Source organism: Mastigoproctus giganteus, chromosome 3 (genome assembly GCF_048544385.1).
Source record: "Mastigoproctus giganteus isolate SK-2022 chromosome 3, ASM4854438v1, whole genome shotgun sequence".
NCBI lineage: Eukaryota > Metazoa > Arthropoda > Arachnida > Uropygi > Thelyphonidae > Mastigoproctus > Mastigoproctus giganteus.
The window spans coordinates 102881910-102908528 of record NC_143577.1 but is presented as its reverse complement, the minus strand read 5'-3'; the positions used below and the strand labels follow the sequence as shown (position 1 = coordinate 102908528).

The 26619-nt window shown below is 40.9% G+C and overlaps 1 protein-coding gene across 3 annotated transcripts in view; it reads left to right on the top strand.

Moving 5' to 3' along the window:
* LOC150088195 (ankyrin repeat domain-containing protein 17-like) overlaps positions 1-22767 on the top strand; it is a 1023061-nt gene extending 1000294 nt beyond the window's left edge. For all 3 annotated transcript variants that reach the window (XM_090369376.1, XM_090369375.1, XM_090369377.1), the window contains exon 33: positions 22397-22767. The gene's annotated coding sequence lies outside the window, so the exon portion shown is untranslated. The remainder of the gene's footprint in view (positions 1-22396) is intronic.
* The last annotated feature ends 3852 nt before the right edge of the window (positions 22768-26619 follow it).

The following is a 26619-nucleotide window of genomic DNA, read 5'->3' as shown; positions in this document are numbered from 1 at the left end:
CCTACTCAATCAGCTTCAACTTCTCAAATATCTGCTACCAATTCCTGAAATGCCGATCTCCAGGTAATTCTCCAGTGGGACATAGACAACTTAGTTGATTTCGATCCTTCTAAAACTCAGTCTTGTCTTATTATCTCGCAAAAAGGATTCTTCTGCTCCTATGCTTATCTTTGGTGACACTCCATATATTGCTTCCTCTGCATCTAAAAAACTTGGTTTTCTCTTTTGCTCTCTGTGTTACTTTTCTTCCAAACAGCTGTTCACTCTGTACAAATCGCAAATCCACCCTACCATAGAATATTGTTCCCACATCTGGGGCGATGCCCCAAAACCTCTCTCTCTCTCTCTGGCTTCTAGATTCCATTCAGAAGAGGGCAGTTAGGTTAATTAATGACTTCTCTCTAACAGAGTCTCTCCACTCTGTCTCATAGATATACTGTTTCTGCTACATGCCTTTTCTACAGATACTTCCATGGGCAGTGTTCCTCTGAATTGGCTTCTATAATTCCCGCTCTCTCTCTTTCAAAACAGTCCGAATACGTGCTGCCACCAGCGAACATCCATTTACTGTCCAACTTCAAACTCACAGCACCAACTTTTCATCTTCCTCATTTATTGATTCAACTGCCGTTTTCTGGAATAGCCTTCCTTCATACGTATTTCCTGAAAATTACAGTCTACAGATGTTCAAGTCTATTGTTAACAAATATCTTCTTTCATCTTCACAACCTCCACCCCAAGCACGGCACTAAGTACTACAGGTTCTAATACCTCTCGTGTTTTGGGTTTTCATAAAAAAAAAAAATAATAATAATAATAATAATAATATCTGTGACACCGCTCTTCCTCATTCTTCATACCACCGGAGAGCAGTCAGGAAGATGTCAATCTTCTTTATCCAGAAAGGTTTAGAAGGGCTGGTGGGATCATCAAACTGTGTTCTAGTGACCTTTTGGTCAAAGCCTCAAGTGCAAAACAAGTGGAAAAAATCCTGAAATCTACATCCATAGGGGGAATGACTATCACCGTAACCCACCCACAAAACTCTGAATTCTTCATGAGGTGTCATATCAGAGTGGACCTTCTTCATGTATCTGAAGAAGAGATCTGCTCTGGATTGAAAGACCAATATGTGACAGCTGTCAAGAGAATATCGATATGAAAGGATGGGAATCTCGTCCCTACCCAAGTTCTCATCCTAACATTCAACACCCCACAGCCTCCAAGTTCCATCAAGGCAGGCTACTTAAACTGCCCAGTAAGGATTTACATTCCAAATCCACTGAGGTGTTTTAGATGCCTAAAAATATGGCCACTCACAAACAGCTTGTCATGGTAACACTGCCTTTGCCCCCTCGACGTGGGCACCTGTACGTGGTGAGGGGACCTCCCAGTGACGCTGCTGGTTTTCCAGACTAGCATCACTGGGATCTAACGCCCATACCTTGGTTCCAGGGTTACATCGTTGGAATCCGGCGTGTGCAGCCGTGCGCCGCGACCCGTGGAAGCGGAAAGGGGGATCCTGGTGGTTGAGGGGCCCAGCTTCAATACACCACTTTGGCCCCTGCTTCGACGAGACGGGTGGTCCCGGACCGGCTCGACTGGGATCAATCGGCGGGTGGTTTTATACTGCTAGGGTCAACTGCGTTCCAATAAGTCTCCCTCCCTATGGTCCTGGGACGGGATAAAGATTTATCGGTAACGTGGGTATGGTGTTCTAAGCGAACTCGGCGTCCCATTCGTGTACGCAGTACCTGCTAGTTCACGAGTGGGCGCCCCCTCGTAGGGCTCCGTGGTGGGTGAGGTACTTAGGCATCAGACATTTTTTCTTTACTCTCATGAGTAATTTAAATCCTTCTTCTGGGGCCCCAACAAGGCCCCTACCTAACCGATCAGATGAGAATGACACCAATTCTGCCAAAAGAGCCAGAACTGAGGATAAACGACCATCTATTACACCGCTTTTCCTCATACTCCATTCTACCGGAGAGCAGTCAATTGGGAAGATGTCACCCTTCTTTATCCAGAAAGGATTAGAAGGGCTGGCAGGATCACCAAAATCTGTAAAACGGCTGCGTTCTGGCGATCTTTTAATCGAAGCTTCCAGTGCAAAGCAAGCAGAAAGAATCCTGAATGCGACATCCATAGGGGGAATACCAATCAGTGTAACACCCCACAAAACTTTGAACTCTTCACGAGGAGTCATTTCAGAGTGGGATCTTCTTCATGTCTCTGAGGAAGAGATCTGCTCTGAACTAAAAGACCAAGGAGTGACGGCTGTCAAGAGAATATCAATGCGGAAGGATGGGAATCTCGTCCCTACCCGAGTTCTCATCATAACATTTAACACCCCACGGCCTCCAAGTTCCATCAAGGCAGGCTATTTAAACTGCCCAGTGCGGCTTTACATCCCAAACCCACTGAGGTGCTTTAAATGCCAAAAATACGGCCATTCACAAACGGCTTGTCGTGGTAACCCTGCCTGTGCTCGATGTGGTTCAAAAGATCACGAGAGCAAGGAATGTTCAGCTTCTAAACCGATCTGTATAAATTGCCAAGGAGAGCACCCTGCTTACTCCAGAGCATGCCAGCGGTGGAAGGATGAAAAAGAGATCCAAAAACTAAAAACAGAGCTGAATATCTCCTACCCAGAGGCCAGAAGACGCATGCAACCAATAAATAGCGGGAAACCTTCATATGCCCAGAAGGTTTCTGCGAAGTGCGCTATCGGTACACAAACAGAGATGACTGTACCACCAAAAGAGTCATTCACTCCGATTGCACGCTATTTATTGAGTTCACAAAAGCCCACCAAAAAAACACAGTCAGCTGCCACTCCTATATCCGTACCTCCGAGTGCTCCACCACTACCAAAACCAAGTGGTAAAGAGCTAACAGATAAAACAGAAACAATGGATGTCGAGCACAAGGAGGTACCGGATGAATCAGTCTTGGAACTCTTCGCGGAGGAAGAAATGGACACGGGACAGCGTCCATTCTTCCCCAAAAAAGATAAAGCCAAGACTGATAAAATTAAGCCCTCAGCAGTTCGGAAGCCGCCTGATGGACCGACCAAGCCAAAATAATGGCTAAATTCCTACAATGGAATTGTCGTGGATTCCGGCGAAATACTGATGACATCAAGGCCCTCCTGCAAAAGCACGAGCCAGTTTGCTTTTGCTTGCAGGAGACGTATCTAAAAGCAAACGATGATCCCACCATGCATAACATCACAATCTTTCGTAAGGATAGAATTGCGGATGGTCCTGCTCATGGAGGAGTGGCTATCCTTGTGAGTAATCAGACCCCAGTTCAGCCCTTGCTAATTACAACCAGCATAGAGGCTGTTGCAATTCGCCTTACAGTGGGTTTTCTATTAACGGTCTGCTCTATTTATTTGCCACCTGGGACTGACATCTCCCAGGAAGCCCTTGATGATCTTGTAACGCAGTTGCCGCCCCCTTTCTTATTTCTTGGGGATTTTAATGGACATAACACCCTGTGGGGTAGTGCTATCATCAATGGAAGGGGACGGGTCATAGAGCGTATGCTCAATGACAATGCCCTTTCCCTTGTAAATACTGGAACAAACACCTTCTTCCACATGCCTACCCGTACGTTTTCTGCCATTGATCTCTCTATCTGCTCCCCTTCTCTACTCCCTTCACTCACTTGGGAAGTGGAGGAGAATCTATACGGAAGTGATCACTTCCCTGTGATAACCTTGTTACACAGTGGGAGACCATGTCTTCCTTTTAGGTTACCACGGTGGAAGTTCGGCGCCTCCGTAGCCAGGTGGGAAGGAGCAGCAGTGCGTAGCACACGCTTCTTGATTAGACCGGGGTTCGAGCCCGTCACCACCAAATATGGATGATGCGGAAAGGTCAGGGAATGACCACCGCATATCCCGGAGTAATATGGCCTAAGCTGCTAATGCTCCTAAAAAAAACCAAACAACAACAACGGTGGAAGTTTGATCAGGCTGACTGGAATGCCTTCCAACATCAGGCAAATTTTGACCTCAGTACAGTCAGTCAGGAGCCTATCAATGATGCAGTTAAGTACATCACAGAAATTATTGTCCAAGCAGCTGCGAAAGCTGTTCCAAAAACATCTGACCGGTTTCCACCATTTCCCAAACCTTGGTGGAATTCACAATGCACAGCAGCAAAAAAGGCCCAAAACAAAGCGTGGGGGATATTCCGTCGATATCCTACCACTGCTAATCTAATAGCCTTCAAGCGCACACGAGCCAAAGCACGCTACATTCGCCGTCAGAGTCAAAAGGAATCATGGATCCGTTTTACGTCATCTATTAACCAGACTACCAATTCTAAGGTAGTCTGGGATAAAATCCGGAAAATGAAGGGAAAATATACATCCCACCCTTCTTCAATCCTAGATTATAATGGATGCGCTATTGCAGATCCAACTGCAATAGCCAATGCTCTTGGGGAAACATTCTCTAACATCTCTGCAACATCTTCGTATTCCCCAGAGTTCCTGGTCCTGAAACATAAACTGGAAAGAGAAGCACTTAATTTTAAGTCCAAGGGCCTCTATCCCTACAACGGGGATTTTACTATTCAGGAACTTAAAAGAGCCCTCGCTCTTTCCAAAGCAAGTGCTGTTGGACCAGATGGCATCCATTATGACATGATTAAACATCTTTCACCAAAATCTATGGATTGTCTGCTCCTTCTGTATAACAGAATCTTTATCGAAGGGCAGTTTCCGGATTCCTGGCGCAAGGCAATCGTTCTTGCTTTTGCTAAGCCAGGAAAGGATCCAAAAGTCACTACCAATTATCGTCCTATTGCTCTGACTAGCTGTCTGTGCAAAATCCTGGAGAGAATGGTCAATTCTCGGTTAATTTGGTACTTAGAATCAAATGACCTTCTCTCCAATATCCAGTGCGGCTTCCGAAGGAACCGGTCCACTTTGGACCATCTTATTAGACTGGAAACATCCATCCGGGATGCTTTCCTAAAACGCGAACACTTGGTGTCGGTGTTCTTTGACATGGAGAAAGCGTATGACACAACTTGGAGATTTGGCATCTTAAAAGATCTGCATAGCCTTGGTCTTAGGGGACGACTCCCCATTTTTATTAAAAACTTTTTAGACAATCAATCTTTCCAAGTTCGTGTGGGATCCTCACTCTCTCGTTCCTTTAGCCAAGAGGAGGGAGTACCACAGGGATCAGTTTTAAGTGTCACGCTTTTCGCCATCAAAGTAAATTCCATCACAGAACAACTTCCTCCAACCGTAAACAGTGCCCTCTATGTTGATGACTTTAGCATTTTTTGTCAGTCATGCAACATGAGGGTTATTGAAAGACAACTGCAAAAAGCCATTGATCGCCTTAATTCCTGGGCACTTGCTAATGGCTTCAGGTTCTCGCCGGAGAAGACCGTTTGCATGCACTTTTGTCGCAAGCGTAATCTTCATCCTGAACCTGAATTAAGGGTCGGACATAATGCTATTCCAGTAGCGGCGGATACAAAAGTTTTGGGACTCGTATTTGATAAAAAGTTAACCTTTCTGGATCACATCCGTCAACTCCGCACAAGGTGCACAAGAGGGCTGAATATTCTGCGCTCTCTTTCCTCTACATCTTGGGGTGCGGATCGATGCACCCTACTACGCATCTACCGTGCACTTGTACGATCCAGACTTGATTACGGGTCCCTGGTATACAATTCGGCCAGAGACAGTGTACTTCGTTGGCTGGACCCTGTCCATCATCAGGCCCTCCGTATAGCTACTGGAGCATTTCGAACATCTCCTGTCCAGAGCTTATACGTCGAAGCAAACGAACCGCCGTTATCGCTTCGACGTAAGCAATTGTCTCTAAACTACGCTCTAAAACTAAAATCCTTGCCAGACCATCCTACGTGGCTATCCGTTTTTGAGCCACGATGGGAAAATTTGTACAACACTCGAAAGACTGCCAATCGTCCTTTTGGTATTCGTCTCCAAGAGCTACTCAAAGAACTTAATATCAAGGTAGACAAAGTTGCTCAAACACCGAAGCAACCCCTTCCACCCTGGCATGCTCATGTTCCGGCATGTGACTTGTCCCTTAGAAATTGGGGAAAGTCGGACACTCCATCGTCTGTCTACCTGCAGCTTTATTCAGCACACTGAGCTGAATATTCTGACTTCGCGCCAGTTTACACAGACGGCTCGAAGTCGGAATCATATGTGGGATCTGCTGCTGTCTTTACAGACAGCACTACATCGGAGCAGATTCCCTCTGAATGCAGCATATTTACTGCAGAGCTGCACGCAATAGAGTTAGCCTTGGATCACATTAGTGAATGCCAACACCAACGGTTCATTTTATATTCTGACTCTCTCAGCGTGTTACAGGCTTTAATAACCGTGAAATATAATTCTCATCCAGTTCTGTCTAGCATTCAGCAGAAGATTCACTTCCTCCGTGAACGTGAATATGACATCCGCTTCTGCTGGATTCCTAGCCACATTGGGATTAAGGGAAATGATTTGGCTGACGCCGCAGCCAAATCAGCAATTCCAAATAATAACCGTTGCCTGTCAGTCCCCTATACAGACTACAGGCAAACAATACAGCAAAAGATACATTCCCAATGGCAGGATTTGTGGAATAGACAGACTGGGAATAAACTATATTGTATAAAGCCTGTAATTGAACCGTGGCAGTCTAGTCTGCGCAGGAATCGTAAGGAGGAAGTTGTTCTTGCCCGGACCCGCATAGGACATAGTCATTTGACTCATTCGTTTTTGCTGAGGGCTGATGACCCTCCTATGTGTGTGTCCTGTGGTACAACTTTAACTATCAGACACCTTTTAATTGACTGTCCAGATTTTAGCAATATCCGTTTTACCGCTTTTAACCATCTGACTGAGCCGTATACACTCAGTCAGATTTTATCTGACAATGACAATGTGTCTGCTGTTTTTAGATATTTTAAATTAATAAAAGTTTTTAATTGTATTTAATTTATGCTTTTGTTACATTATTATATATTTTGACATGGTGGCCTTACTAATTAGGTCACCGAGAATTTAAACTTTTTAAATATTACCTAGTCTTGGCGCATTATGGCCACAGCTGCCAATGCGCCATAAAAAACCAAACCAATCAATCAATCAATCAACTGCCTTTGCTCGATATGGTGCTAAAGACGAAGAGTAAGGAATGTTCAGCTTCAAAACCAATCAGTGTAAATTGCCAAGGAGAACACCCTGCCTACACTAGAGCATGCCTGCAGTGGAAGGATGAAAAAGAAATCTAAAAATTAAAAACAGAGCTGAATATCTCCTACCCCAGGGGCCAGAAAATGTAACCAACCAATAAATAGTGGGAACCTTCATACGCCCAGAAGGTTTCTGCAAAGTGCACTATCAATACACAAACTATATCACCACAAGAGTCATTCACTTTTATTGCTCGCTACTTATTGCATTCACAAAAGCCCGCCCAAAAAACACAGTCAGTTGCCACTCCAATGTCCGTACCTCCTAGTACTCCACCACTACCAAAACCAAGTGTTAAAGAAAAGCCAAAAAGACTGGAAGAACCACCCCTAATACTAGAAACAATAGATGTAGAGGATAAGGAGGTACTGCATAAATCAGTCTTGGAACTCTTTGCGGAGGAGGAAATGGACACTGGACAGTGTCCATACTTTCCCATAAACGATAAATCCAAGACTGATAAAAGTAAGCCCTCAGCATCTCGAAAGCCAACCGATGGATCTACCAAGCCAAAATAATGGCTAAATTCCTACAATGGAATTATCGTAGATTCCAGCGAAATACTGACGACATCAAAGCACTCCTGCAGAAGCACGAACCAGTCTGCTTTTGCTTGCAGGAGCCTTACCCAAAGGCAAATGATGACCTCACCATTCGTGACATCACAATTTTTAATAAGGATAGATTTTCGGATGGTCCTGCTCATGGAGGAGAGGCTATCCTTGTGGGAACAGACCCCAGTTCAGCCTGTGCTACTTACAACCAGCATAGAGGCTGTTGCAGTTCGCCTTACAGTGGGTTTTTTGTTAACCATCTATTCTACATATTTGCCACCTAGGACTGACATCTCCCGGGAAAACCTTGATGATCTTGTAACATACTTGCCTCTCCCTTTCTTACTTCTCAGAGATTTTAATGGACATAACACCCTGTGGGTTAGTGCTAGCAACAAAGGAAGGGAACAAGTTATAGAGCATATGACTTAACAGAAGGGACTGCTTCTACAGGGATGGGATACACTTAAATAGAAAGAGTGCAAGAATATTTGCTGATGCTATCGAGGCAGTGTTAGGTGGGTCGGAAAACTTCTAGCTTGGGGGGATACAAGGACTAAATTTGGTAAATAAATTTGATGAATTTGAGGTATTGCTCAAAGCATCAAAGGCAGATATTGTTGGGATATCAAAGACGTGGTGTCACACAGATTATAAGGAATGCAGGGAGTACAACATTTACAGAAAGGATAGACAGGATAGGAAGGGAGGAGGGGTTATGCTATTAGTTAAGAAACACATAAAATCCAAGGAAGTGAAGCCAGTCGACATCGCTGGACAGTGCAGTGTTGAGTCAGTTTGGTGTGACATAAGCACTGGGAGATCAAAATTGAGAGTAGGAGTATGCTATAGGCCTAATGACTCTGATGAGTATAATAAGAAACTGTACAGGGAAATAGTGGGCCAGTAAATCAGAGAGTCTTATAATGGGAGATTTTAATTTCCCAGATATTGACTGGAATTTGCGGTTTGATCACTCACACACTAGCAAGGCTTTTGTAGATTTATTGGATGATTGTTTTCTACATCAGCATGTTTGCTGTGGCAGTGATCACAGTGTGCTGAAGTAGGATTTACTCAGAGGTAACTACCATCGGGGGTAAAGGGAAGGGTTATTGCTTTCGTAAAGGCGACTATGATGGTCTGAGACAGTATTTAAATTCTATACAGTGGGACCAACTGATGATGTTACCAACAGCAAATTCAAAATGGGAAGCATTCAAAGAACTTACCTTGGAAGCTACTAGGCTTTACATACCAACTAAGAAATATTGTTCAAGGTTTAGGCCTAAATGGATATCAGATGAACTAATGAGACATATGACAGAGAAGAAAAATGCTCGGGATACATATAAATTAACACGTGACACAGAAGCCTATGACAGATATAAGTTGATCTGTAACCAAGTTACAAAGGAGGTTAGGCAGGCGAAGGCAGATTACGAGAAATCTTTGACAAAGGATGCAAAGAAAAACAGTAAAGAGTTCTTTTCTTATGTAAACTCTAGAAGGAAGGAAGGGGATGAATCAGTTTGGTCCACTTGATATCGATGGTTCAACTGTTGATGATCCTGCTCAGGTAGCTAACAAACTAAATGAATATTTTGCATTGACATTCACACAAGAGGAGTTATTCAGCGAGGGGAATGCCAGAGGTGTATTCAACTCTGGCAGTAAGCTAGAGAATCTTGTAATAACTGAGAGTAAAGTGGAGGAGAAATTGTGGAAGATAAACAAAAGAAAGGCACCTGGGGTGGATGGGATCTATCCAGTTATATTAAAGGAAGCAGCAAAGGAAGTAAGCAAACCCTTAGCCATAATTATGAGAGCTTCCTTGGACTCAGGGGAGGTACCCATAGACTGGAGATGTGCAAATGTGACTCCAGTTCACAAAGGAGGATCAAAGGCTGACACAAGTAATTATAGACCTGCGAGTTTAACCTCTGTTCCAGGAAAGTTAATGAAGGCACTGGTTAAGGAAGTACTGCAGGATCATCTGGACAAGACTTCAGTTATATCTTGGACACAGCATGGTTTTGTTAAGGGGAAGTCTTGCCTGACCAAATTGATTGGATACTATGAGGCAGTCACAAAAGAACTGGATGCAGGGAATAACTTTGATATTATATACTTGGATCTTAGAAAGGCTTTTGATACTGTTGCACATGGAAGACTGCTGCACAAATTGGAGCAGTGTGGCATTGGAGACAAATTGCTGCTATGGATAAAAGGGTGGTTGAGGGGGAGAAGACAGAGAGTGGTAATCAATGGACACTGCTCATCGTGGACTAATGTTATTAGTGGAGTCCCTCAGGGTTCAGTGTTGGGTCCATTATTATTTTCTTTATTTATAAATAATATTGATGATGGCATATCAAGCTTAATGTCCAAGTTTGCAGACGATACAAAAGTTGGCAGGGTTGTTGAGGACACTACTGACGCTATGCTGCTGCAACAGGATCTGGAAAGGTTCAGCAGATGGGCTGAGAGGTGGCAAATGAAGTTTAACATTGACATATGTAAAGTACTGCATATGGGAAACAGCAACCCCAGGCAGATATGAAGTTCTCTGAGCAGTGCAGACAGGCTGCAAGAGTAGCTCATGGTGTCTTATCAATGATATACAGGAATTTTTCTAGCAGGGATAAGGAGGTGATTATTCCCTTGTATAAGGCAATGGTCAGGCCACACCTTGAGTACTGTATACAGGTCTGGAGGCCTCATTTCAAGAAGGATGTAGAGCTGCTGGAACGAGTACAAAGAAGGGCAACAAGGTTAGTGAATGGAACAAAGGGTTGCTCTTACGAAGAAAGGCTTAAGTTTTGCAAATTGCAGTATGATCTGATAGAGGTGTATAAAGCCTTGAATGGTTTGAGTATGTTCAATGCTGATGGGATTCTGCCTCTTGCTCAGAATAATCACCTGAGAGAGCATAAATTCAAATTGAGGAAAGACAGATGTAGGATAGATGTCTGGAAATTTGTCTTTAGCCAGCAGGTAGTTGGTTGGTGAGCCTGTCCAGCTGAGCCATAAATAAATTTAAGGCTCAGCTGGACAGGTATTTCGAATGAACGAAGGGGTGAAGTGGAAGTTTTTTTTTTTTTTTTGGCCGATGCTGCAGAAGCTTGCTTTCTTGCATCATATGCCTCTACTAATGCTAATGCTAATATACTAAATGACAGTGACCTCTCCCTTCTAAATGTGGGAACAAACACATTCTTTGATATACCTAACCGTACATTTTCTGCCATTGATCTTTCTATCTGCTCCCCTTCACTCACTTGGGAAGTGGAGGAGAACCCATATGGAAGTGATCACTTCTCTGTGATAACCTGCTCACACAGCAGGAGACAGTGTCTTCCTTTCAGGTTACCACAGTGGAAGACTGATCAGGCTGACTGGAATGCCTTCCAACATCAGGCAAATTTTGACCTCAATGCAGTTAGTCAGGAACCTATCAATGATGCGGTCATGTACATCACAGAAAATATCATTCAGGCAGCTGCCAATACCATTCCAAAAACATCTACACAGTTTCCACCTTTTCCCAAAGCATGATGGAATTCACAATGCACAGCAGCAAAAGAAGCTCAAAACAAAGCTTGGGGGGATATTCTGCCAATATCCTACCATGGTTAATCTAATAGCCTTTAAACGGGCATTAGCCAAAGCATGTTACATTCACCGTCAGAGTCAAAAGGATCATGGATCTGTTTTACATCATCTATTACCCGGTCTACCAGCACTAAGGTGGTCTGGGATAAAATCCAAAAAATTAAGAGAAAATATATATCTCACCCTTCATCAATCCTACAATATAATGGATGCACTATTTCAGAGCCATCTGCAATAGCCAATGCTCTTGGGAAAACATCCTCAAACATATCTGGAATATCTTCCTATTCCCCAGAGTTCCTTGTTCTGAAACATAAACGAGAAAAACAGGTGCTAAATTTCACACCAAAGGGCCTTTATCCCAACAATGTGCCTTTCACTCTGCCTAAAAAGAGCTCTCTACCTTTCTAAGGCAAGTTCTGTTGAACCAGATAGCATCCAGATAGGAAGAAAGGCTTAAGTTTTGCAAATTACAGTGTCTCGAGACTAGGCACCAGCGAGGTGTTATTTGTTATTTGGTTTTTAGGAGCATTAGCAACTAAGGCCATATTGCTCCGGGATATGCGGTGGTCATTCCCTGACCTTTCCGCAAACTCCGTATTTGATGGTGACGGGCTCGAACCCCGGTCTAATCAAGAAACGGGTGTTACGCACTGCTGCTTCTTCCCACCTGGCTACGGAGGCGCCCACCAGCGAGGTGATCTGATTGAGGTGTATAAAGCCTTGAATGGTTTGAGCATGCTCAATGCTGATGGGATTCTTCCTCTTGCTCAGAAAAATCACCTGAGAGGGCATAAATTCAAATTGAGGAAAGACAAATGTAGGATAGACGTGAGGAAATTTGCCTTTAGCCAGCGGGTGGTTGGTTGGTGGAACAGACTTCCATCCCTTGTCGTGGAAGTTGATAGCCTAAATAAGTTTAAGGCTCAGCTGGACAGGTATTTCGAACGAACAGAGGGGTGAAGTGGAAGTGGTTATTTTTTATTTATTTATTTTTATTTTATTTTTATTTTTGGCTGATGCTGCATAAGCTTGCTTTCTTGCATCAAATGCCTCTACTAATGCTAATGCTAATCCATTATGAAATGCTTAAGCACCTTTCACCAACATCTATGGATCGCCTGCTCCTTCTGCATAACAGAATCTATATTGAAGAGCAATTTCTGGATTCCTGGTGCAATGCAACTGTTCTTGCCTTTGAAAAGCCAGGAAAGAATCCTAAAATCTCTACTAATTATCATCCTATTGCTCTGACTAGCTGTCTGTGCAAAATCCTGGAGAGAATGGTTAATTTTCATTTAATATGGTATTTAGAATCAAACGATCTTCTCTCCAGCATCCAGTGTGGCGTCTGAAGGAACCGGTCCACTCTGGACCATCTCATTAGACTGAAAACATCCATCCGGGATGCTTTCCTAAAACAAGAACATTTGGTGGCTGTATTTTTTGACAGAAGGCATATGACACAACTTGGAGATTTCGCATCTTAAAATACTTGCATAACCTCAGTCTGAGAAGGCATCTCCCTGTTTTTATTAAAAACTTTTAGCCAATTGGTCTTTCCAAGTTTGTGTGGGATCTTCACTTTCCCATCCGTTCTGCCAAGAGGAGGGAGTACCACAACGATTGGTATTAAGTGTCATGCTTTTTGCCATCAAAGTGAATTCCATCACAGAACAACTTCCTTCAACAGTAAACACCCTCTATGTTGATGACTTTAGCATATTTTGTCAGTCATGCAACATGAGGATTATTGAAAGACAACTGCAACAAGCCATTAATCACCTTAATTCCTGGGCACTTGCTATTCAATTCAGGTTCTTGCAGCAGAAGACTGTTCGTACACTTTTGTTGTAAGCAGAATCTTCATCCTGAACCTGAATTAAGGCTTGGGCAAAATGCTGTTCCAGTAGTGTCAGACACAAAATTCTTGGGACTCATATTTGATAAGAAGTTGTTGACCTTCCTGGAACGTATCTGTCAACTCCATACGAAGTGCATGAGAGGCCTTAATATTCTCCGCTCTCTGTCCACTACATCTTGGGGTTCGGATCGATACACTTTATTACACATCTACTGTGCACTTGTACACTCCAAACTAGATTACGGGTCCCAAGTATACATTTCAGCCAGAGATAGTGTACTTCGGTGGCTGCACCCTGTCCATCATCTGGCTATCTGTATCGCTACCGGAGCATTTCGAACATCTCCTGTCCAGAGCCTATATTTTGAAGAAAATGAACTTCCACTCTTGCTTCAACATAAGCAGTTGTGTCTAAAGTATGCTTTAAAACTGAAATCCCTACCAGACCATCCTACGTGGCCATCCGTTTTTGAGCCACATTGGGAAAATTTGTACAATGCCCATCGGACTGCCAATTGTCCTTTGGGTTTTCATATCCAAGAGCTACTCAGAGAGTTTAACATCATGGTGGACAAGGTTGCCGAAACACCAAAGCATACCCTTCCACCCTGGCATGCTCATACTCCCCCATGCGACTTTTCTTTTAAGAACTGGGTAAAGTCTGAGACTCCATCAGGAGACTCCATGTCTACCTGCAGCTCTATTCAGCACTCCAACTTCCTGCCAGTTTACACAGACAGCTTGAAGTTGGAATCGTGTGTAGGATCTGCTGTTGTCTTTCCAGACTACAATATCTCAGCAGATTCTTCCTGAATCCAGCATATACACTACAGAGCTGCATGCTATAGCGTTAGCCCTGGATCACATTCGAGCCTATCAATACCAAAGGTCAATAATATATTCCAATTCTTTGAGTATATTACAGGCTTTATTATCTTTGAGACAACTCCCATCTGGGTCTCTGTCAGGTTCAGCAGAATATACATTTTCTTTATGGACACCAGTTTGATATCCACTTCTGCTGGATTTCTAGCCACACTGGGATAACGGGAAATGATTTGGCTGACACTGCAGCCAAATCAAAAGCTCCCACTAATAATCTTGGCCTGTCAGTCCCCTATACAGACTATAGACAAATAATACACACCAAGATATACACTCCTAATGGCAAGAATTATGGCATAAAGAGACAACAAATAAATTATACCAAATAAAGCCTGTAATTGAAACATGGCAGTCTAGTCCGCACAGGAATCATAGCGAGGAGGTTGTTCTTGATCAACTCTGCATAGGACACAGTCATCTAACACATTCTTTCCTGCTGAGGGCAGATGACCCTCCTTTGTGCAAGTCTTGTGACACCATTTTGTGTATAAAGCATATTTTAATCGATTGCGTTAATTTTACCCATGTTCATAATATATATTTTACCACTTTTACTCATCTGGCTGGGCCTTATACACTCAGTCAGATTTTATCAGACAACGACCATGTGTCAGCAATTTTAAAGTTTTTACAAGCTATTAATATATACACACATATCTAAATTGGATAATTTACTTTTAAACTTATACTGCTTTTTATATATATAAATAAAAATTTAAGGAGGTAACCTTTTTAAAGGTTACCAGAATCTATCTTTGTTGATATTTTAATCTTTTCTTGGTGCAGTATAACCGCAGTCGTTTTTGCACCCGAAAAATCAAAACCAACCAGCAGCTGAGAGCTTGAAGAGCCCACCATTTTTAATTCCTTTGAGGACATGTACCCATTAATGCCCCTCGGAAAACTGAGTTGGCACCTAATTTCTTTACACACTCTGCACTCAATACACACAAAGACATCCCCCTTGTCTGTATCATGTCCCATTCCAGGCAAACATTGCACGAGTTGCACATTTTGTTATGCCGTGATTTGTAGGAGAACCACACCCTTCAGCTGTCACCCGAGCCACAGCACTCCCGCTAATTTGTGCCCATTGCTTTGCTGCACTAGTCTGAGGCATGATTTCCATTTAAATACAATTTAATTCATCAACAATGAAAACTAATAAAATTAATCAATTTAACTGATTAATTGAAAATACTTCTCTAAGCTAATAGATTCCTAACTTCAGTGATATGTAATTCACTATCAAGTACAAGATATATTTTGCAATCACAGTTTTAAATTAGTTATATCCTTAATAAAAAGTAAAATTTCTTATTTAAAAACAAATATATAGGCCTAACAAGTGATTAGAACCTTTGAGCTACTTATTTATCACAGTTGAACCCTACTGTTTCACTGCACTACTAGTTACATGTAACGATATTCGCGATAAAACACTGATGCAATAGCAATACAAATAAGTCATAATTTAAAAGATCACTAGCTAAATTTAAAAATAAGCTAATGAACATGACTAAAACTATTAAATTGTTTGTCAAACACAATTTAATATGTTAATTAATCAAAAACAAGTTTTTGGTAAAAATTTCCAAAAAACTTATCCATTCCCACGAGCTAAAATTTTCTTCAACCATTCATGTGTACTCTGTGATGCATTTGGGACACTCATTCTGAAACTGTTATTGTTCCAGTCGAACCAGTATGTATAGTCACTTCACGTGTAATGCATGTAGGATACAATAGATTATCAGTTGAAAAAATAATAAGCTTTTAATAAAGGCTTATTATTAATTGAAGTGATCCTTTTATTATTATTATTGCTCTTATATGGTCCTTCAGGTTGTCACAGACATTCTTTCAGATATGCCAGACAAGCTGTACTTGCTACCTGGGAGTCTAAAACGCTGAAGGAACTGATATTCGGGTGACAAGTCAAGTGGACCCAATTTCGGCGAAGTCCGGACGGTCTGTGACAGCCAAATCCTCTGCTTCCAACTTCATGATGGTGGGATTGTTAGTAATCCTGGGTATAACCTCCATGCACAAGCACATGTAGTAGGTGACCATCCAGGTGTGAACCAACATACGCAAGGGTTGAGGTGTGGCGCTCACATCACATGGAGGAATGCCGTCCCTCTATGTTACCAGGCAGTACTAGGTGGTAGATGACTCTCATCAGCCGGTGCATTACCACCACTTTGTTTATTGGAGGCTTGAAGTGGTGGAACCCATGTTTAGTCTCTAGAGCTAAGTTCCAGTCAACCCTTCCCCATCTCTTCCATCATGCAGTATGATTGATGACTTTTGAGGTTATGATGAACATCGTGGCGAGATCCAATATTCCTCACATTTCGAGGGTACAGCTCTAAAACTGTGTTCGCAGGCCGGCCGCTAGTTAGTACACTGGACCGAACCTATTGGTAACTCTCTAGGAGGCTTCCGGATCAGCTAGTGTATAATCTTGCTACCTCTACTCTGCCAGATAGTAACTGGAGGGAGTCTGCATAGTGTGTATGCGGGGGGGGGGTGCATTGTCCAGGCCGTGTTATATCAAGGATCTGGGTATATTCTTACCATGTGTACGCCATGTCCAAAAATTTCATTACTTCATACAGCATGTCCCACCCACTTTTTCTTACTATTGAATACACCATGAATTATTATTATTATTATTATTATTATTATTAATAGCCATATGGTGCTTGTCAAACTAATAGAGCAAGCTTATCTGCGAAAAGATCTAAACTTCCCAAACACTTCCTAATTCATTTCACAAATATACGTGGTCTCAATTCTAATCTCAATGATGTCCATTTCCACTTGCAGTCTGCCAAACCCCATGTACTTTTTTTGACAGAATCTCAGTTATTGGTTGATTCAACTACTGCTCATCTGAGATGCCCAAATTATTCACTGTATGATTCCTTTCGCCTCAAAGGTGGTACTTATGCATATGTCCGTTCTGATATTCCCTGTCAGAGACTTGGCAATTTGGAATCTCCTCTCTTTGATCTTCTCTGGCATAAAATCTCTCTCTCTACCTCATTGTGTCAAATTCATCTCTTGTCTCTACCATTCTCCCAACTTCACTAATCACTTGGAGCTCTTTGACTTCCTCTCTTTGCAACTTGACTTTCTCCAGTCCAACTTTCCTAACAGTGAGGTAATTTTCCTTGGTGATTTTAATGTTCACAACTCCAGCTGGTTTCCGTTTTCTAGTCACACTGAGCCAGCTGGTCGAGTTGCTCAGGCTTTTGCAATTACTAATGACCTTGCACAGATTAACAATCCTAATCATACAGCCAACATGCTTGATCTTTTTCACACAAATAACCTTTCTAAGTACACGGTCGAAGTGAGAGGTCCTTTAGGCACTTAAGATCACAACTTGGTGATTGTCTCTTCTCCAATGGAGCCTTTATCTCATGGCTATTCCCAACCTCGTGTTGTTTGGTATTACAAGAATGCAAAATGGGATGACCTGCGAGACTTCTTTTCTTCTTTTCCTTGGTCTGATTACTGTTTCAAAACTTCTGATGTCAACGTTTGCTCAGATCGTGTCAGTGAAATTATTCTTGCAGGAATGGAATCCTTTACCCCACACTCCACTTTAAAATCTCGTCCTTTATCTAAACCTTGGTTTTCCAATAAATGTGCTAAGGCTGTTCAAGAGAAGAACGTTGCATATCGTAATTGCCTTGTTTGTAATTCTTCAGTTTCGTTTTCTGCCTAAAGAAAAGCTCGCAACAATTGTAAAGCAGTTATTAATCAGTCTAAACTAGAGTTTGAACAGGCTAAGAGTAGAAAACTTGCTTCTTGCCCTAATGGTAGCCAAGCATTCTGGTCTCTTACTAAAGCTATTGGCCGCAACTTTTGCCCATCTCTGCTCCCACCTCTGTCCAAACCAGATGGTTCTGTTGTCACTTCAGCCAAAGATAAAGCTGACCTGCTAGCATCCCATTTTCCTTCCAGCTCATGTATTAATGATCTTGGTAAAACATCTCCCACCATTCCCAACACGCTTTATTCAATGCCTCCTGTGGTCTTCCATCAAAAGGATGTCACAAGGATTTTGACGAATCTTGATGCTAAGAAAGCTCCAGGTCCCGATGGTATTTCTCCACTTTTTCTCAAAGCCTGTGCTCCTGAACTTACTGCTATTCTTTGCCACCTCTTTTCACTTTTTTATTCCAAAGGTGTTTTTCCTTCTGCTTTGAAATTTGCTCATATCCAGCCGGTTCCTAAAAAGGGTGACAAATCCCTCCCATCCAATTATCGTCCCATTGCAATTACTTCTACTCTTTCTAAAGTGATGGAGAAATCAATTAACTGCCAACTCTTAAACTACCTAGAAACCTACCATCTGATCAATGATCGCCAGTATAGATTCCATTAGTGCCGATCCACTGGTGATATTCTGGCTTATGTTACCCATTTATGGACTAATTCATTGGAATGGAAAGGTTTAGTGAAACACAAGTAGCTGCTCGTGACATCTCAAAGGCTTTCGATTGTGTTTGGCATAAAGGTCTTCTAAACAAGCTTCCATCTTATGGTTTGCCAACTGTTTTTAGTAACTGGTTATCCAGTTTTCTCTCTGATCGCTCACTCAGGGTGATGGTAGATGGCTCTCTGTCTTCTAACTTCTCCACCAATGCCGGTGTCCCCCAAGGTTCAGTTCTTTCCCCCACTCTTTTTCTCTTGTATATTAATGACCTTCTTCCATTGACTGGAAATCCTATCCATAGTTTTTGCCGATGATAGCACATTGCATTCCACTTTCCATTTTGAGAAACCTTGTCCTGCTCAATCAGCTTCAACTTCTCGAAAATCTGCTACCAATTCCTTAAATGCCGATCTTCAGGTAATTATCCAGTGGGGCAAAGACAACTTAGTTGATTTCAACCCTTCTAAAACTCAGTCTTGTCTTATATCTCGCAAAAAGGATTCTTCTGCTCCTATGCTTATCTTTAGTGACACTCCGATTTCTGGGCAAAATGATATATCTCTTTTGGGGGATTACCCTGACTTCTAATCTCTCTTGGCACAAGCACATTACAAATATTGCTTCCTCTGCATCTAAAAAACTTGGTTTACTCTTTCGCTCTCGGCGTTACTTTTCTTCCAAACAGCTGCTCACTCTGTATAAATCGCCAATCCTCCCTATCATGGAATATTGTTCCCACATCTGGGGTAGTGCCCCCAAAACCTCTCTCAGGCTTCTTAATTCCATTCAGAAGAGGGCAGTTAGGTTAATTAATGATTCATCTCTAACAGTCTCTCTCCACTCGCTGTCTCATAGACGTACTGTTTCTGCTACATGCCTTTTCCCTCCGTAGCCAGGTGGAAAAGAGCAGCAGTGTATAGCACACGCTTCTTGATTAGACCAGGGTTCGAGCCCGTCACCACCAAATATGGAGGATGCGGGAAGGTCAAGGGAATGACCACCGCATATTCCCGGAGTAATATGGCCTTAGTTGCTAATGCTCCTAAAAACCAAATAACATAACATAACATGCCTTTTGTGCAGATATTTCCATGGGCAGTGTTCCTCTGAATTGGCTTCTATAATTCCCGCTCTCTCTTTCAAAACAGTCCGAACACGTGCTGCCACCAGCGAACATCCATTTACTGTCCAACTTCAAACTCACAGAACCAACTTTTCATCTTCCTCATTTATTGATACAACTGCCGTTTTCTGGAACAGCCTTCCTTCGTACGTATTTCCTGAAAATTATAGTCTACAGAAGTTCAAGTCTAATGTCAACAAATATCTCCTTTCGTCTTCACAACCTCCACCCCAAGCACGGTAATAAGTACTATAGGTTCTAATACCTCTCGTTTTTGGGGTCTACATAAAAAAAATATATATATATATTATTTCTCCCTGATCGGCGTTCCACTTCATAACGAGTATTGCTACCAAGTACACAGTGTCTTCAAAAAAATTAATACTCAAACACCAGCCAAGTAATTAAATATTTAATAAAATAAAATAAAGTAAGATGATACAGTAAACTGGACTATTACAATATGTACTAAAAGAAATAAAATCGATTAAAACAGTTAAAAACTAACAATGCTAAAATCGTTAAAATACTGGAAATCCGAAGCTTTCGGAGACAGCCGTCTCCTTTCTCAACAGTGTACTGTTGCTACCATGACACATCCTTAAGTAACAGGCCCATGGTGCTCATGTGACTCACCAGGAACATCGTCAGTATTCTCTGTTTGTGCACCGGACATTACTGAGGATGCAATCATTACTGACCATGCGCATGGGTTCTGGGAACGCAAGTGGCTTGAGAGCTTGTGAATCGGTTCATCCTGTCATACTATTAACAGGGATAGGGGTATGCGATTACACCTCCTCTTTGAGGCGATTGTCCTCAGACGCGATGATTGGTTCCACGTAGCACGCTCCCAGGTCACTTCCGTTTCTGGTGCGCAAACAGAGAATACTGACGATGTTCCTAGTGAGTCACATGAGTACCATGGACCTGTTACCTGTGTCATGGTAGCAACAGTACACTGTTGGGAAAGGAGACAGCTGTCTCCAAAAGCTTTGGATTTCTGGTATTTTAACTTATTTTAACGATTTTAGCATTGTTAGTTTTTAACTGTTTTAACCGATTTTATTTCTTTTAGTACTTATTGTAATAGTCCAGTTTACTGTATCATCTTACTTTATTTTATTTTATTAAATATTTAATTACTTGGCTGGTGTTGGAGTATTAATTTTCTTGAATATGGAATTCCCAGCCCCATAAGCCTGTTTGAGGATAAAGTACACAGGGTGGTTGTTGTTATGTATGGTGCTACTGTTGGTCAAGGAATTCTGATTATCCTACAAGTGTTCAGGATTGCGACTTTCTGGAGTTCCTTGTAGGTGTTCGCTGGGAGACCTATTGCTGCTAGGCTGTTAAGTAGGGTGTTTGGCACCATACCTGTGGTTGACATGATGATCGGGATGGTCATTACTTGTTGCATATGCCACATCTCCTTGATCTTCTGTCTTAGATTCGTGTACTTCCTGATTTTTTCCTCATGGGTTTTCTGGACATTGCTAGTGTTGGCACCACTGTGTCAATCAGGTAGGCAGCCTTTTCCATCTTGTCCACAAAGGGTTATGTCCGGTCTGTTGTGCGGGATGGTCTTATCCGTTATTATGGCGCAGTACCAGTACAGCTTGTGGGTTCGGGTCTCTAGTACTGCCTGGGGTTCATACCTGTAGTACGGTACACTTTCTTCGATCAACTAGTATTTCCTTGCTAGCTTCTGATGTATTATTCTGGCTACCTGGTCATGTCTATGAGTGTACTTAGTCTGGGTGATCACCTTGCATCCCGTGGTGCGTTGGATCGTTTCTGAGGCCGGGTGGCATCGTCGACATGTGTCATCAAACATCCAGGCTCCTTGGTGATGTATTTTCTATAGTTCCTGGTGTTGATTACCTGGTCTTGGATGACGAGCATGAATCCTTCAGTCTCGGGGAAAGAGACTGATGGATTATTATTATTACCATCATCAAATTTTAACCTTGTTTTCTTTTCTTTTTTTTTTATCAATTTATGTATTAATTTACTAATAATATAATGCTATGCATGCATTATGTGGACTTAACACCTCTTCTAAATGATTTCGTTGGTATGCTACAAGTATACCAAACTATGAACAATGGACTCACAAATTGGTGATTCAATTTGTGAGTCCATAGTTTATTTCAGCACAATTATTTCAGCCTACTCTTTGGTTAAATGAACAACAACAGATAACCTCCATTTGTAGAGAAGAAAGTATTTACTTTGTTAAATTACATTTAAAGAGGAACCAAGTTAATCAAGAGCTTAACTTCATAGAGCTTTTTATTTGTAGTTTTTTGAAGCAGCAGCAGAAGCAACAAAGAAGGAAACAGTTCTTCCTTCCTTTCACTCAACACAATTAAAATAGAATAGGCCATAGACTGGATTAAATAAAAAGCATAAGAAGAAATCCATACATTTTATTATAAAGTGGCAAACACATGAAACTTAATTAATGAAATTAATTTTTGTTATCTGTATTGTTTAATGCCTAATTAATAAATTCAGCTAGCTCGATTTTATTAAAAGAATTTTAATCTGAAGACAAATAATCTTTCTGCAGAACTCTGATGATATAATTGCACAGGTATACAAAGTAAGTCTATTAAATATAATTAAATTATTAATTCTTACTTTCTTTATAGATATGGCATAACTGGAGCCAACGTCAGGCTTGATGGCCTTTACTTCCTTCTATCACTTGAAAACTTATTGCCCTTTAGAAGAGAACACGGCTAACACTTTACTCTTCAGATGAGGTTTGCAGCTGCTTTGGCACTTTGATCAAGAGAATTATTACTTGTTTTGCCCTTCGCAACAGGTGGTGATACTTAGAATTCCATGGGAAGTGTATCTGACACTATGAAAGCTGCTAGCCAGATGTTAATTTGTAAAGAAGAGGTTAAATGACATTGAGGATTAATTGTTTGAAGTCTCGGTGATGCACTCTCAGGTTGTCACTGCAAGATGGATTGTATTGAGGACTTCATGTATCAGTAAAAATTTCCTACCTGCAGTTTTTGCTGGTGTTTGCTTGTAGTGCTATTTTTTAATATACACCCTCAAGAGGAAGAGTTCTTGTTTTATTTAATCAAAGTTTACACTTTATGGAAAACCTGTATAAAGAAAAGTGAAGCAAACTGTTTTTTTCTAAACTATTTTTTATTCAACATTTTATTTTTTCTTTTCATATTGCAAAGAGTAAAAAAAAGATGCTCTGTAAATGTGGATTATAATGTATAAAAGGAATTAACTAATTATGGTATTACGTGTGATATTAGCATTATTGCAAAAAAATCCTTTACCTTTACTTTCATCCAAAATACTAAATATCTAGATCAGGAGGTGTCAAACTGGCAGCTTGTAATCATTCTGAAGCATTTGTTGTATGGCCAAAGTGTCATCAGTTTTTACAGTTTCGTAGTGTTAAACTGATATGAAAATATTGGTTTAACACTATGAACTTTTGGAAATACACTAAATTTTAAAATATTTCTGTAAAATTCATAAATTATACAAATCTTCAAATGTAGTTCTACTTAGGAGATTGTGCCTTTTTTGCACAGAGACTAACATGTTAAAATATTTAATAATTTTTTCCATTTCCACAAACACTAATGTATACTGTGTGGATACTTGTGCAGCCAGACGTGTCTGGTGTGGCCTGAAGCAGCCATGAATTCAACACCTCTAATCTAGATGATATGAGGACCCGATTTGGACTCAGATTTTTTTTTTTTTTTTACTCAAACACAAAAGACTGTTGAAATCTGTATTTTCTATAGCTCAACGACTTAGAAATGGTAGCCTTTGCAGATACAAAGTTAAAAATGGATTTGTCAGTAATTTATTTTTAGGGATTATCGGCAATAAGAATACCACATTACTTTTAATGTAATATAATAAATTCTCAACCAAATCCATGTATGATTTGGGATCTGTATAAATCATCTTTTAAGATGCTGAGCTACAGTGAATAAATTAAGGTTTAGGAACTGAGATAAGGCCTTGAATGCCAAGCATTTTTTAAAGTGATCAGGCAATTTTCTCAGTGATCTCATAATGTACCTTAAAGGTATATATTTTTTAATTACATTTATTGTGATTACCCCTTATTTCCACACTTAATAAGGCTTTCTTTGCAAAGTGTGCAAAAAGGAAAGTCACTTTTCTTTTTCTCTGCTTCTTAAATCAACACAACTAACCCTACTAATTTCTAGCCGCTTAGTGGCACTGCTCCTGCCCAAGAACTAAAAGGAGGAGCAAAAATGGACTGAACAATTACTCCTATAATAATAACACCCCCCCCCACCCAGTGATAGACAAGATATCACCAAACCAGAAAATGGATAACTTGCAAAGCAGCATAACAGAGAGGCAGAAAACAGATGCCAACACACAAATAGAACCAGCCTACTTGGTTGTACATTCTACAGGAAAGCATGCAGTGGGAAAAATGTCTCCATTCCTGAATCAAAAATACCTGGAAGGACTAATAGGAACACCAAAAGCAGTATACCATCTTCAATCTAGGGACATCTTAGTAGGAACTTCAAGATCCAAACACTCAGAGAAGATATTGCAAACAACGACATTGAAAAAATACCAATAGTGGTAATACCCCATAATATGTTAAACCACTCAGGAAGGGGTCATCTCTGAGTTGAATCTTCTGCATATATCAGAGGAAGAAAACTTAAAAGATCACCGAGTAACAAATGTTCAAGGCTATTTCAAGTCTGAGTATATGATCACTCACAGAGAGCATGCAGAGAGGCACTCTCATCCATAAGTGCAAAATGAATATCCAAAGAATGTGACAGTAATGACGTCATTACTGTCACATTCTTTGGATATTCATTTTGCTGAAACTTGTCAAAACTGTAGAGGAGAATGCCCAGCCTATGCCAGAATGTGTAATAAATGTAAACAAGAAAAAACAGTACAAAAGTATAAGATAGAGAACAATGTAATGTACCAGGAAGCAAGGAAAATTATCCAGCCTTTTCCACTGAACAAGCCATCCTATTTTCAAATAGTAACCAAATATAACACGATAAGGATACAAACAGAGATCTCCAAACTGAGATCTTGAGCTTACATTTTGCAACCAAATTATCCCTGTTAAATCAAGTGTTAAGTTTCTAGGATTAATCCTAGATAAGAAAGTGATCTTCCTTGAATATACAAGACAATTGCAAACAAATTGTATGAAAAAGTCTCAAAGTACTGAAAAATGCTGTCAGAAATAAAGAGAAGAGTGAACAGAAACAACATGCACATCCTGTATAAAGCATTAGTTAAGTCCAAATTGAATTATAGACATGTCTACAACTTGGCACAAAAGAGTACTGGGCATCTCCATAACCAGGTGGGAAGGAGCAGCAGTGCGTAGCACACGCTTCTTGATTAGACCAGGGTTCGAGCCCGTTACCACCAAATGCGGAAAGGTCAGGGAATGACCACCGCATATTCATGGAGCAATATGGCCTTAGTTGCTAATGCTCCTAAAAACCAAATAACAACAACAAAAGAGTACCTAAAATGCTAGATCCAGTCCATCATAGTGCACTGCATATGTCAACAGGCATGCTTAACCTGTATACAGTCTTCATGCAGAAAAGCAACAACTGGCACTAAATTATGCTTTTTTTTATGAACCCCCAAACACAAAAGTATTAGAACATATAGTACTTGATACTGTGCGTGGATTGAAGGTTGAGAAAATGAAAGAAGATATTTGTTGACATTAGACTTGAATTTTTGTGAATTGTAATTTTCAAGAAATATGTGTGAAGAAGGAAGAGGTTGTTCAAGAAAATGGAAGTTGAAGGAATAAATGAGAAAGAAGAAAAGGTTCTGCGAGTTTGAAGTTGGACAGTAAAAGGATGCTGACTTGTTGCGGCACACGTTCAGACTGGCTTAGAAGGAAGGAATTATGGAAACCAATTCAGAAGAACAGTACTCATGGAAGTAACTATAGAAAAGGCATGTAGCAGAAACAAAGAGATGGAGAGACTTTGTAGGAGATGGGTCATTAATTATGACCCTAACTGCCCCTCTTTTGAATGGAATCTAGAAGCCTGAGAGAAGTTAGGGGCACCACCCCAGATGTGGGAACAATATTCATTGGTAGGGCAGATTTCAGATTTATACAGAGTGAATAGCTATTTAGAAGAAAAGTAATGCTGAGAGTGAAAGAGAAAACCCAGTTTTCTAGATGCTGAGGAAGCAATATTAGCGATGTGCTTAATGCCAAGGAACAGTTATACAGATTGTAATTTTCAGGAAATACTTGTGAAGGGAGGTTGTTCCTGAAAATGGAAGTTGAAGAAATAAATGAGGAAGAAGAAAAGTTGGTTCTCTGAGAACCTTTCCTGAACACCCTCTCTGCGTAACCTTGTTTAACTTCATACGGGGAAACAACTATCAAAATCGCAGACAAATCAATGAAACATTAGACTCAAAGATCTGAAAGAAACATATCATCTTAATCTAGATGTTCTAAAAACACAAACAGAGACACTTCCACCATGGCAATTACAATCTCTACAGTGTGACCTTTTGTTACAACACTGCAGTAAAGCAACTTCACCCAAGCTAATTTTCAGCAGCTACATGCAATAAATTGAACACAATTTTGCAATTATGTTCCAATATACACAGATGGGTTAAAAACTTCAGTAAATGCTGCAGCAGCCTTCCCGGACATAAATTTATCACACAAACTACCAAAAGAGTGCAGTGTTTACACTGCAGAATTATGAGCGATTATTATGCACCTGGTACTGAACAACTTCAAAAACACAATATATCAGAAAGATACAATATACTCTGATTTCCTGAAATTTTACAAGCAATACTACAT